The sequence below is a fragment of the Chiloscyllium punctatum genome, unplaced genomic scaffold (genome assembly GCF_047496795.1).
Source record: "Chiloscyllium punctatum isolate Juve2018m unplaced genomic scaffold, sChiPun1.3 scaffold_110, whole genome shotgun sequence".
Lineage (NCBI taxonomy): Eukaryota > Metazoa > Chordata > Chondrichthyes > Orectolobiformes > Hemiscylliidae > Chiloscyllium > Chiloscyllium punctatum.
The window spans coordinates 219,088-230,486 of NW_027309844.1; the positions used below are offsets into that span (position 1 = coordinate 219,088).

The window sequence follows — 11,399 nt, forward strand, 5'->3', positions numbered from 1 at the left end:
GACAAGAAACAAGCAAAGATTAGTGACATTTGTTTTCTGGCAAAATACATGGCCTTTCCTGATACTCACAATGAAAGAGATGGTTTCCAAGAAAAGACAGAGACTAAGTCACCTGTAAAGTAATCGATGACCAAGATATGACTCGCGTTGTTCTATGGGACATATATGATTTATTGATTATTATTCTCCAAACTTCCTTTACAATGGAACCGGGAGTGGGAGCGGGGAATTAAACCCACCCATGATTATTGCCATCTTTTATCACTCACACAGTATTTATTTCTTGTATGATTTATCTCACATTGTGGTTACTGCGAGTGGGCTTGTAAACTGCATCTGCCGGTGAGTTCTTTCCTCACTGTTCCTCATCTCTTCCAAAACACATTCTGCATCCTTATCGCCTGAATGAAGGTAATCTCTAACCATTGTATAAGTGTCACTAAAACCTCGGCATTTCACACGCCTCTGTATGTCGCCTCCCAATATTAATAGATATTTTGGACAATTGCAACACAGTAAAGTAAGATTAATAAAATAACAAAATAGAGACTGGTGGACCTGGGTTTCCAACGCACGTTATTGCAGCTAAACCGCAGATGACTGCCCACAATCCGATCACGGAAACACGCACCGATCCATCAGGTAACACAGAATAAGTTCAGCACTAGAGGACATGTCAGGATCAGCACCAGAAACACAACAGAAATATTTCTCTGCGCTGCTATGGTGGATGTATTTCTCAATGAGCAATCGGGAGTTACATGTGTTCCATCAGGAGTGACGTCACACCCGGAAGTAACCTGTATCACAGACGGTCATGTGATCCAAGTTCCAAGCCCCAGAAACCGAGACACTCAGTGCCCTGTGGATAGCTCCAAGGAACAGCCGTCCGTGGAGTTTATGGGTTAGTTGAACTTTATGAATGCAGCTCGCTCGTTGTCGGCCTGTTTCTCCGATATAGTGTTTCATGCAGTCGCTGCGTGGAATCGACACAACCAGGTTTGTACATGATGGGTATTGGGTGTTGTGTTCTGGGGAGTTTTGTCTGAGTGAGGCTGTCGGTTTATGTGTCTGTTGTAACCCAGTGTGTTCAGAGGAGTCTGACTGTCAGTTCCCAGCAATTTATTTTAATAAAGGGGAGTATGCTTTTCAAATTGTCTGGTGGCATATCCTCGTTGAGAATTTTGTGTGCCAGATATCTGGGAATGAAATCGTGGGGATATCCATTCTTGGCAAAGAAATTGTGTGGCAGTCCCGAATTGTCACGGACCAGCTGTCCCGAGTAGCAATCCGTCCAGACGGCAAGGTTTGGTGAGAACAGCACAATAGTAATAGGACAGGGCAAACAGAAGGCAGACCGAGAATTTCTAGAAGCAGGGCACTCATCCGCGGATTCCATCAATAAACAGATTCATCTGGACCCAGTCTGTAACCCCAAAAACCGGAAGGAGCGGGAATTAAACCAAATCAATTCCAACTGCCCCAGGACAGCAGCGCTTCACAACAGACTCTGCAGCCCTGTGGATGGCACCCAGAAATGTGAGGAAAATGCTGCAAACCATCTTCCCAGCTCCGCCAAACATTCCAACACCAACTCCAGGAGGCACACGGACTCCACATCTTTCTACACCAAAACGCTCCGGTTTTCTCCAGCAGAGTATTGTACCCTGAATCCCCGGGAACAAGGTGAGGATGGCAACCCGGACACGGCCAGGAACGGCAGTGAGAGTGAGGGCAACAGCTGCCATTGTCGTATGGACAGCCACAAACACTCCCTTTGAAAAGGACTTTGTCCATATGAAAGTCTGTACAGCAGTATAACCCGGGGCCCAAACAGCCAGTTCTGGGTATTCATATTCCAGACAATTTACGGTGGGCACCGTTTTCCCTGAAAGTGAGTGGGGATTGATATTTCATTGCTGATGTGAAACCAGATACTACACTGAATCTGCTCGCCGGTTTTTGTTGCTGTGGTGAAACGGTGTGCAATCACGGTGTGAAACGTTGTTATAGCTCTCTGGTTTCCTTCATTCCTGTCCTGGTCAGGGAGGGTGGGGATTGGTCCTCTCCATCAGATGGAGGGACCAGCGCATTGTTGACCCAATTTAATCAAGAATGGAATTGGTCATCTTCACTTCTCGTGGTTCATTGTTGTTCTGTTTTGTTGTATGTTACTTGAGCACTTTCTGGGACTTGACAATGCATTAAAGCTGCAGTATGTTTGGAAGCACGGTTTGGAATTGTCTCGCTGCCACTTGTTTGAGCAGTACATGACATAGATGACTCGTACTACCTCAAAGTCAGCATGTCAGTGTGTCTGGCAATGGGTCCGCCTTTTCTGTTTTGCTTCTGTTCCACTCTAAGAGCTGTCAGTTTTTGGATTCGCTCGAGTGCTGAGGGGGTAACACAATTTGTGTGATATTTTTCTTCAACTCCACCCTCCAGGAAAAATAGCCCAACGCGCTGAGTAACAAACAGAACGCGTTTTTTTAGCAAATGGTCTATTCAAACTGGTGTCAGCTTCTGGAGCGTCTCAGAGTTGCCAAGCAGGGAAACAGACCCTGCTATCGAACTTGCCACTGCTAAACAGATAACCGAAATTAATCTTACCAATATTTGCCAAAATTTGTCCCTTATCTCTCCGAACTCTTTCAGATGCCTTTGAAATGTTGTGAGCGCACCAGTCTCTGCCCCTAAATATAGCAATTCATTCTGTACACACGGAAATGTCTGTGTTCAAAACAAGTGTCCCTCACATCCCTTTTAAATGTTCCTGTTCTCACATTAAACCAATGTTATGTCGCTTTGACCTCATGTGCCTTGTGAAAAATTACTCCCTGACTCTTTTCTCTGTCCGTCTGCCTCATGACTTTATAAAATTCTGTAAGGCCATTCCTCAGCTCTGAAGCTCCAGGGAAAACTGTCGAAGCCAATTCAGCTTCGTGCTATTGTCCAAACAGTGTAAACCTTGCAAATCTTTTCAAATACTTTCGGAATTGTTCCACGTTCGTTACTGAATGCGCGATCTGTTCATGCCTGAAGGGAAGCGATGCTGAAACGCTAGTAATGAGATATTGGCCAACAACTTTTCCCACTTCTTATTTGCGAGACAGGAGTTTTGTTTATGAAACGTTCCAAGAACAGGAACAATCCTCTGAAGCCGTGTCCAATTTAAAGTGGAATGGTTGTCCCTTTCACACGGGAAGAGCCGTTCCTGGGGAAGGATTTTCCATGTGCTGTGTCCCAGGGCTGAGCAGGAAGCCGCTGATTGAAGCTGCAGTAGCCGCTTTCAGTTGGCAGCGGGACCTTGGAGAGATTGGGGCCACATCCAGCTGCAGACTCGGGTGGGTTCTCGTGGTTGCAGTGTCGGGACATGGTTGGTCTCAATGCTTGAACTAGAATAATTGAGGCTTACTGCTAAGGGCGGGGTCGAACCAACAAAATTCCAGACAAACGCGCTGACGATTTGAGACACAGAAACTGGCCGCGCGTCTGTCCGAAAGCAGAGGGGTTGAGGAGGGTCCGACAGCAAGGACTCACACTGTTTTCCAAGTCAGTCTGGTTCAGAAGCCTGAGCAGCTGCAACCACAACGACGAAAACACATATGCTCCCTATGTTCAACTGCTTGCGGAAGAACAGCCGCCACCTTGGTAGCGGTGGGATTCGAGCCCACGACTCGATAGAGACTAGAGCTTAAATCCAGCGCCTTAAACCACTCGGCTACGCTACCGTACGGAGGCAAGCTTCACTTCAGGCACGAACAGATCGCGCATTCAGTAACGAACGTGGAACAATTCCGAAAGTATTTGAAAAAATTTGCAAGGTTTACACTGTTTGGACAATAGCACGAAGCTGAATTGGCTTCGACAGTTTTCCCTGGAGCTTCAGGGCTGAGGAATGGCCTTACAGAATTTTATAAAGACATGAGGCAGACGGACAGAGAAAAGAGTCAGGGAGTAATTTTTCACAAGGCACGTGAGTTCAAAGCGAGATAACATTGGTTTAATGTGAGAACAGTAACATTTAAAGGGAATGTGAGGGACACTTGTTTTGAACACAGACATTTCCGTGTGTACAGAATGAATTGCTATATTTAGGGGCAGAGACTGGTGCGCTCACAACATTTCAAAGGCATCTGAAAGGGTTCGGAGAGATAAGGGACACATTTTGGGAAATATAGGTAAGATTATTTTCGGTTATCTGTTTAGCAGTGGCAAGCTCGATAGCAGGGTCTGTTTCCGTGCTTGGCAACTCTGAGACGCTCCAGAAGCTGACACCAACTTGAATAGACCATTTGATAAAAAAAACGCGTGCTGTTTGTTACTCAGCGCGTTGGGCTATTTTTCCTGGAGGGTGGAGTTTGGCCTGAAGAAAAATACCACACAAATTGTATTACCCCCTCAGCACTAGAGCGAATCCAAAAACTGACAGCTCTTAGCGTGGGACAGAAGCAAAACAGAAAAGGCGGAACCATTGCCAGACACACTGACATGCTGACTTTGAGGGAGTGCGATTCGTCTATGTCATGTACTGCTCACACAAATGGCAGCGAGACAATTCCAAACCGGTGCTTCCAAACATACTGGAGCTTTAATGCATTGTCAAGTCCCAGAAAGTGCTCAAGTAACATCCAACAAAACAGAACAACAATGAACCATAAGAAGTGAAGATGACCAATTCCATTCTTGATTCAATTGGGTCAACAATGCGCTGGTCCCTCCATCTGATGGAGAGGACCAATCCCCACCCTCCCTGACCAGGACAGGAATGAAGGAAACCAGAGAGCTAGAACAACGTTTCACACCGTGATTGCCCACCGTTTCACCACAGCAACACAAACCGGCGAGCAGATTCAGTGTAGGATCTGGTTTCACATCAGCAATGAAATATCAATCCCCACTCACTTTCAGGGAAAACGGTGCCCACCGTAAATTATCTGGAATATGAATCCCCAGCGCAGTCTGTTTGGGCCCCGGGTTATACTGCTGTACAGACTTTCATATGGACAAAGTCCTTTTCAAAGGGAGTGTTTGTGGCTGTCCATACGACAATGGCAGCTGTTACCCTCACTCTCACTGCCGTTCCTGGCCGTGTACGTGTTGGCATCCTCACCTTGTTCCCGGGGGTTCAGGGTACAATACTCTGCTGGAGAAAACCGGAGTGTTTTGGAGCAGAAAGATGTGGAGTCCGTGTGCCTCCTGGAGTTGGTGTTGGAATGTTTGGCGGAGCTGGGAAGATGGTTTGCAGCATTTTCCTCACATTTCTGGGTGCCATCCACAGGGCTGCAGAGTCTGTTGTGAAGCGCTGCTGTCCTGGGGCAGTTGGAATTGATTTGGTTTCATTCCTGCTGCTTCCGGTTTTTGGGGTTCCAGACTGGGTCCAGATGAATCTGTTTATTGATGGAATCCGCGGGTGAGTGCCCTGCTTCTAGAAATTCTCGGTCTGCCTTCTGTTTACCCTGTCCTATTACTATTGTGCTGTTCTCACCAAACCTTGCCGTCTGGACGGATTGCTACTCGGGACAGCTGGTCTGTGACAATTCGGGACGGCCACACAATTTCTTTGCCAAGAATGGATATCCCCACGATTTCATTCCCAGATGTCTGGCACACACGAAATTCGCAACGAGGATATGTCACCAGGCAATTTGAAAAGCATACTCCCCTTTATTAAAATAAATTGTTGGGAACTGACGGTCTGACTCCTCTGAACACACTGGGTTACAACAGACACATAAACCGACAGCCTCACTCAGACAAAACTCCCCAGAACACAACACCCAATACCCATCATGTACAAACCTGGTTGTGTCGATTCCACGCAGCGACTGCATGAAACACTATATCGGAGAAACAGGCCAACAACTAGCGAGCTGCATTCATAAAGTTCAACTAACCCATAAACTCCACGGACGGCTGTTCCTTGGAGCTATCCACAGGGAACTGAGTGTCTCGAATACCGTGGCTTGGAACTTGGATCACATGACCGTCTGTGACACTGGTTGCTTCCGGGTGTGACGTCACTCCTGAGGGAACACATGTCACTCTCGATTGCTCATTGAGAAATACATCCACCATAGCAGGGCAGAGAAATATTTCTGTTGTGTTTCTGGTGCTGATCCTGACATGTCCTCTAGTGCTGAGCTTATTCTGTGTTACCTGATGGATCGGTGTGTGTTTCCATGATCGGATTGTGGGCAGTCATCTGCGGTTTGGCTGCAATAATGTGCGTTGGAAACCCAGGTCCACCAGTCTCTATTTTGTTTTTCTCATATAATTCACAATTGCAACACAGTAAAGTATCAACTAATATTGGGAGGTGACATACGGAGGCGTGTGAAATGGGGAGGTTTTAGTGACACTTGTACAATGGTTAGAGATTACCGTCATTCAGGAGATAAGAATGTAGAATGTGTTTTGGAAGAGATTAGGAACAGTGAGGAAAGAACTCACCACCAGATGCAGTTTACAAGCCCACTCGCAGTAACCACAATGTGAAATAAAACGTACAAGAAATAAATAGTGTGTGAATGGTAAAAGATGGCAATAATCATGGGTGGGTTTAATTTCCCCGCTCCCACTCCCGGTTCCATTGTAAAGGAAGTTTGGAGAACAATAATCAATAAATCATATATCTCCCATAGAACATCGCGAGTCATATCTTGGTCATTGATTACTTTACAGGTGACTTAGTCTCTGTCTTTTCATGGAAACCATCTCTTTCATTGTGAGTATCAGGAGAGGCCATGTATTTTGCCAGAAAACAAATGTCACTGACCTTTATTTGTTTCACATCTAAGAACACTCAAATCAACAGCTCCCTTGGTCAAATGGACCGCCCACGTTAGCAAAGAAATCTGGCAAATTGACAGTTTGAGTTTCCTTTCAATAAATAATTGTGACTCCGTGTGTCTGCAGTCATCTCTTCCTAACTTTGTGCTTTCCTTCGTTTACAGTGGGGTTTAGCATCTTCCAAGTAACAGCAAAGATATTAGAGCAGTTGGAATCATTTTCGCCGATCAAGTCGGCGAGTTTTCAATGAGATCACGGGCTGATTTGTTTAATCCTCAACTCCCCCTCTCAGCCTTATCTCCCTGGCCCTTGATGGTGAATTGACTAAATGTCTGTCTATCTCAACCGTGAAAATACCGAGCCTTGATGGCCCTCAGTTGGAAAGAATTCCACTGATTTGCTACCCTCTCATAGAGAGAATATCCTCCCCATCAGAGTCTTCAATGTTTGACCCCTTCCGCTGTGATGAGGCCCTCTCGTCCCACATTATCCTGGGTGTAAATCAGAGCAGAATGAACCCCTGAAGGTAGGTCTACACTCTCTACTGCTAGCTGTGAGTATTTGAAAACATTTCATATTTTGACATCTGATTAACCAATTAGAGCTGATTTTTCACATTAGATTTGCCAATGGAGAGTCTTCTTCAAGAGCACTTCAATGGCTGTAATTCAGCTGGTGGTGTAAGTGTTAGTCAAACACAAGGACACTCGGTGCACTGCTGTGTTTATGAATCTCTCTGCACATGAAAATGGATCCTTCCCATCCCCTTTACCTCTCATCAATGTGGGTGTCATTCAACTTGATCTCCCAGCATCCTCCTCCGTTCTGAACCAAGAGAGGGTGACAGTGAATACTGGGGTCATGCTGCGGACAGGACAAGCCAAATACTGGTGTTTCAGGTTACAACTCTCCATTCTAGAAGAGATATTAAGGCACGTGAACGCAAGGGTCCTCATGCCAGAGTAATTAAGGCGATGGGTTAGTAATCCATTGATGTTTCCCCATGCAGGGTCGAATCCTGCCGACTACATCTTGAACAACTCCCTGCAGGGTGCAGTCTCGCTCAAACTTCAGAAACAGCATGTCCGTTATTTGATTAGACATAGGCTGCTCGAGTTCTTAATCAGAAATATACCCCACTCAAACCGTTATTTCTGTTTCTCTTTTCACAGATACTGCCAGACCCATCGAGCTCCTGCAGTATTCTGTGAATGTACTGCGCAGAAGTGCTGCTTTTCATTCGATTCCTTTAATCCCAGTCCCTCTGTTCACTGCCTCTGGTCAGGGGTAACACTTGGTCCTGCTCGTCAAAGTGCCCAGGCCCACGGTTCCCACTCCCATCATTATAAACAGCCGCAGGAAATTGCCGGTTAACCATCTTTACTCCAAAGGGAAACTCACCAGCCTCGGGAATCTCTCCACAAAACGGGACTTCTCATCCCTGGACACGGTGTAAGACAGAGGATTGTGAAGAGATTTTGGAAAAATATTGTCAGTTGGCAGGTGCACAAATGTTAAAGGCGCAACCCGTATAACACAGTTTCCAGCTTTGTGAATCTTCGGGAACTCTTTGGGAAATGGAATCAGAGGAGAATGAAGAAGGGCGAACTGTCGGGCTGAGCAGAAACAGTCAAGACACGTTCCCCTTCTTTAAGAGGACACCACATGAACTGATCGGAGACATTGAAAGAATTCTCGTTCCTGTACATGAGGAATACAAATCTCATCTGGACTCTAGATCAATGAAATAACTCGGGACCACACAAGACACTGGGAGGCTCGAAGGGAGATGGTCCGGGTTGGAGGGGAGCTGGTTCCCAGTGACATGGGTGTGTCTGTAGTGGGTGGGATCAGACTGTTCCCATGTCGCCATAATGAATGTCTGGCAAAGTAAAACTGATAGAGGACAGTTGGCGTTCTGGGAAGGGCAGACTGAAGTGAGAAGTCAGTCACAGCCTGCTTTAGAGGATCGTGCAAGGTGTGAGGTTAGAAGTTTCAGCGCATTCGACTGTTCAATGAAAGGTTCCTGGTTCAAGAGCCCCCAGGTCGACAGCGATGGTTGTTCTTGCTGCATCTGTTTTGGATGCTGCACAGTTTCGTGTGTCGAGTGGGGTCAGGAAAATGTTCTCCAAACGGAACCCTTTCGTGTGAGGATCCACAAAGAAGTTTCTGCATTGCTTTAATGGTTCATGTAAGGAACTGTGCATTCTTGGAATCTGAAGCAAAAACAGAAGCTGCTGTGGAATGTAAGGGGTTTGGCAGGACCTGTGGGAGATTACCGAGTTCTGATGAAGTTCTGAAATGTTGTCTCTGGTTTTCTCTGAATAGATGCTGTAAGATCTGCTGAGTTTCTCTTGCAATTCCTGTTGTTGGTTTTAAATGAATGTCCGTTCCATCTATCAGGATGATACAACCAGACCCGCCATGGGCCAAAATTTAATGCTTTTACAAACTGTGAAGTGATTGGATTCAAACCAACCCGATAATGATTCACTCTTCCTCAGCTCCACAATGAGAGACACCTGGAAAATGAAGAGGACAGTGTGGTTCTGGAATCGTCGATGCGTGTTTAAGGCAATGGACTTGAAATTCATTCGGCTTTACCCTCAGAGCCTGGAATCCTACCGGTTACGATTCAGTAATGTCAACAAATTAAAAGGGAGATTACACCCTGTCTTCTTCTTTCACATACAAAACACAGGAGAAGGGGAAAAAAAGACATTTCAGACAGGTTGGGAATGGGGGCAACCACAACCTTCTGTCTATCAGGGTACAACACACAGAAATCCCCAGAGAAAGTTGAGACACTATGAATTGAACAATTCCATCCCAACTTTGTTGGAGCTACGAGCCATCCGTTGGAAAAGGAGATGAAAACAGTCAGGGGCCAGTCTTCGACTGGTGCAGACTTGATGGGCCGAAGGGCATTTTCTGTGCTGCAGACCTCTTTGACCAGCTGCGGTGAGCTGGTCGGAGAAACTGGCGGATGGGAAGCATATGGAACGGGACTAATCCTGAGACCTCTGTTTATTTCCATCTGTGGGTAAATATGAGGTTGTGTTCCTCGGCGGTGTTACAACATAATGTGACCATGTCCAACTTCAGTCCCATTGTTGTGTCATTTAAGGTCACAGGGAGAATCCCATTTAGATTCGCCCTGGTAACATCAGAAACGCAGGTTCATGGGAACTGGGACTAGAATAGATGGAAGTCCAATGACCCGCACTGCAGATGGGCCGAAAGGTCTTTCTCACGCTGTAAAAATCGGAAGAAAGGGAGAAACTAATCTGCAGCTAAAATGTTCACAGACGAAAAGACAAAAGCGGTTTCATGATGAAAACACACAGTGCCTTTTCTTTTTGCTTTCCCTGTTCGCCTCCTGGTGAGGATTCAGTTTTCTCACTGTTGCAGCAAGTGGACTTTTCCTCGTCCCATTAATCGTGGGGTCAGCCTTCCCGAAGTAGGGAATGAAGTATGGAGCTGACAATTGATCAAGTGTTGTCCCATACTTAATGCAGAGTAACTTTAAACAAAGCACTGCAAATGCTGGAATTCGGAATCAGAAACGGAAATTGACAGAGAAACTCGGCAGACTTGGCAGAGAAACAGGTTTAATGTTTCAGATCGACAGAACAAGGATAGTTATGCATTTTATTGTTTTAATGCCAGAGTAATTGTCAGTTTTACTGACCAATCAGCATATTTATCAGAATATTATATTCGCCGAGAAATGTCAACTTTCTGAATGTCAACCGACCTTTCCGGGTGTAATGCTGATTCCGTTGCCTTGAGCTGGTGAAACGCTGGCCTTCAATTGTTCTTTTTTATTCCCCTTTCTGTCAGTGAGCACCCATTTTAAATGGAGAGTTTCTATTTTCAGGCTCGCCCTCAATATGCGTCTCTACTCGTCTATCATTTCCTCTGTGTATCCACCTCACTCTCTTCCACATGCTCCCACTCTCTGTCTATCAATATCCCTTATTTTCCATTTCTGCTCTTTGAAAAGTCTGACATTCGGAGATAGTTTGAGAGTAGACCTACTAACGGGCTTTCCCCGCCCCTGACTAGAGTGTGTAGAACTGTCCTCACATTCTCCGGGTAGAGTCTATGTCACTGAGGCCTGTGGTAAGGTGACATTTCTTCATCAAAATATGATGAGCTTTTACAATTCTTAATAGAATTCATAATCCACCAAACAAAAACAATTTCACCCCAATTATACGATTGAAGTGAAGTCTTTGCTTCAATTGAACGAATGAATGGTGACAGCAGAAAAGGAGGGGTATCATCTTGCAGTGTGTGTGCCATTCCCACAACATTGCTGGGATATCTGCAGTGTCTCCTGCCTCACCTCGTTATTCCCAACAAAGTGGGAATGAAGGAGGGAGAATAAAAGTGGAATTAGAAAGATAGAGCATTGACTGATGGGACTACAAGAGGCGGTAGGACGTGGGAACATGAAATACCAATGGGCTGAGCTCAAACACCAGAAGGATGCTGAGCCGTCTCTTTCGGTATGGTGGGTCAACACAATGGCATTTACGGGATGGTTAAACAACGAACCTTCAATATACAGGACATGCAAGGCCAGGATTTGACACCATCCT

The 11,399-nt window shown here is 45.7% G+C and overlaps 1 non-coding gene across 1 annotated transcript; it reads right to left on the reverse strand.

Annotated features, from left to right (window-relative positions):
• Nucleotides 1-3,649: 3,649 nt before the first annotated feature.
• On the reverse strand, nt 3,650-3,731 carry trnal-uaa (transfer RNA leucine (anticodon UAA)). Its single transcript has one exon. It is a non-coding gene; the product is annotated as a tRNA-Leu (tRNA).
• Nucleotides 3,732-11,399: the final 7,668 nt, after the last annotated feature.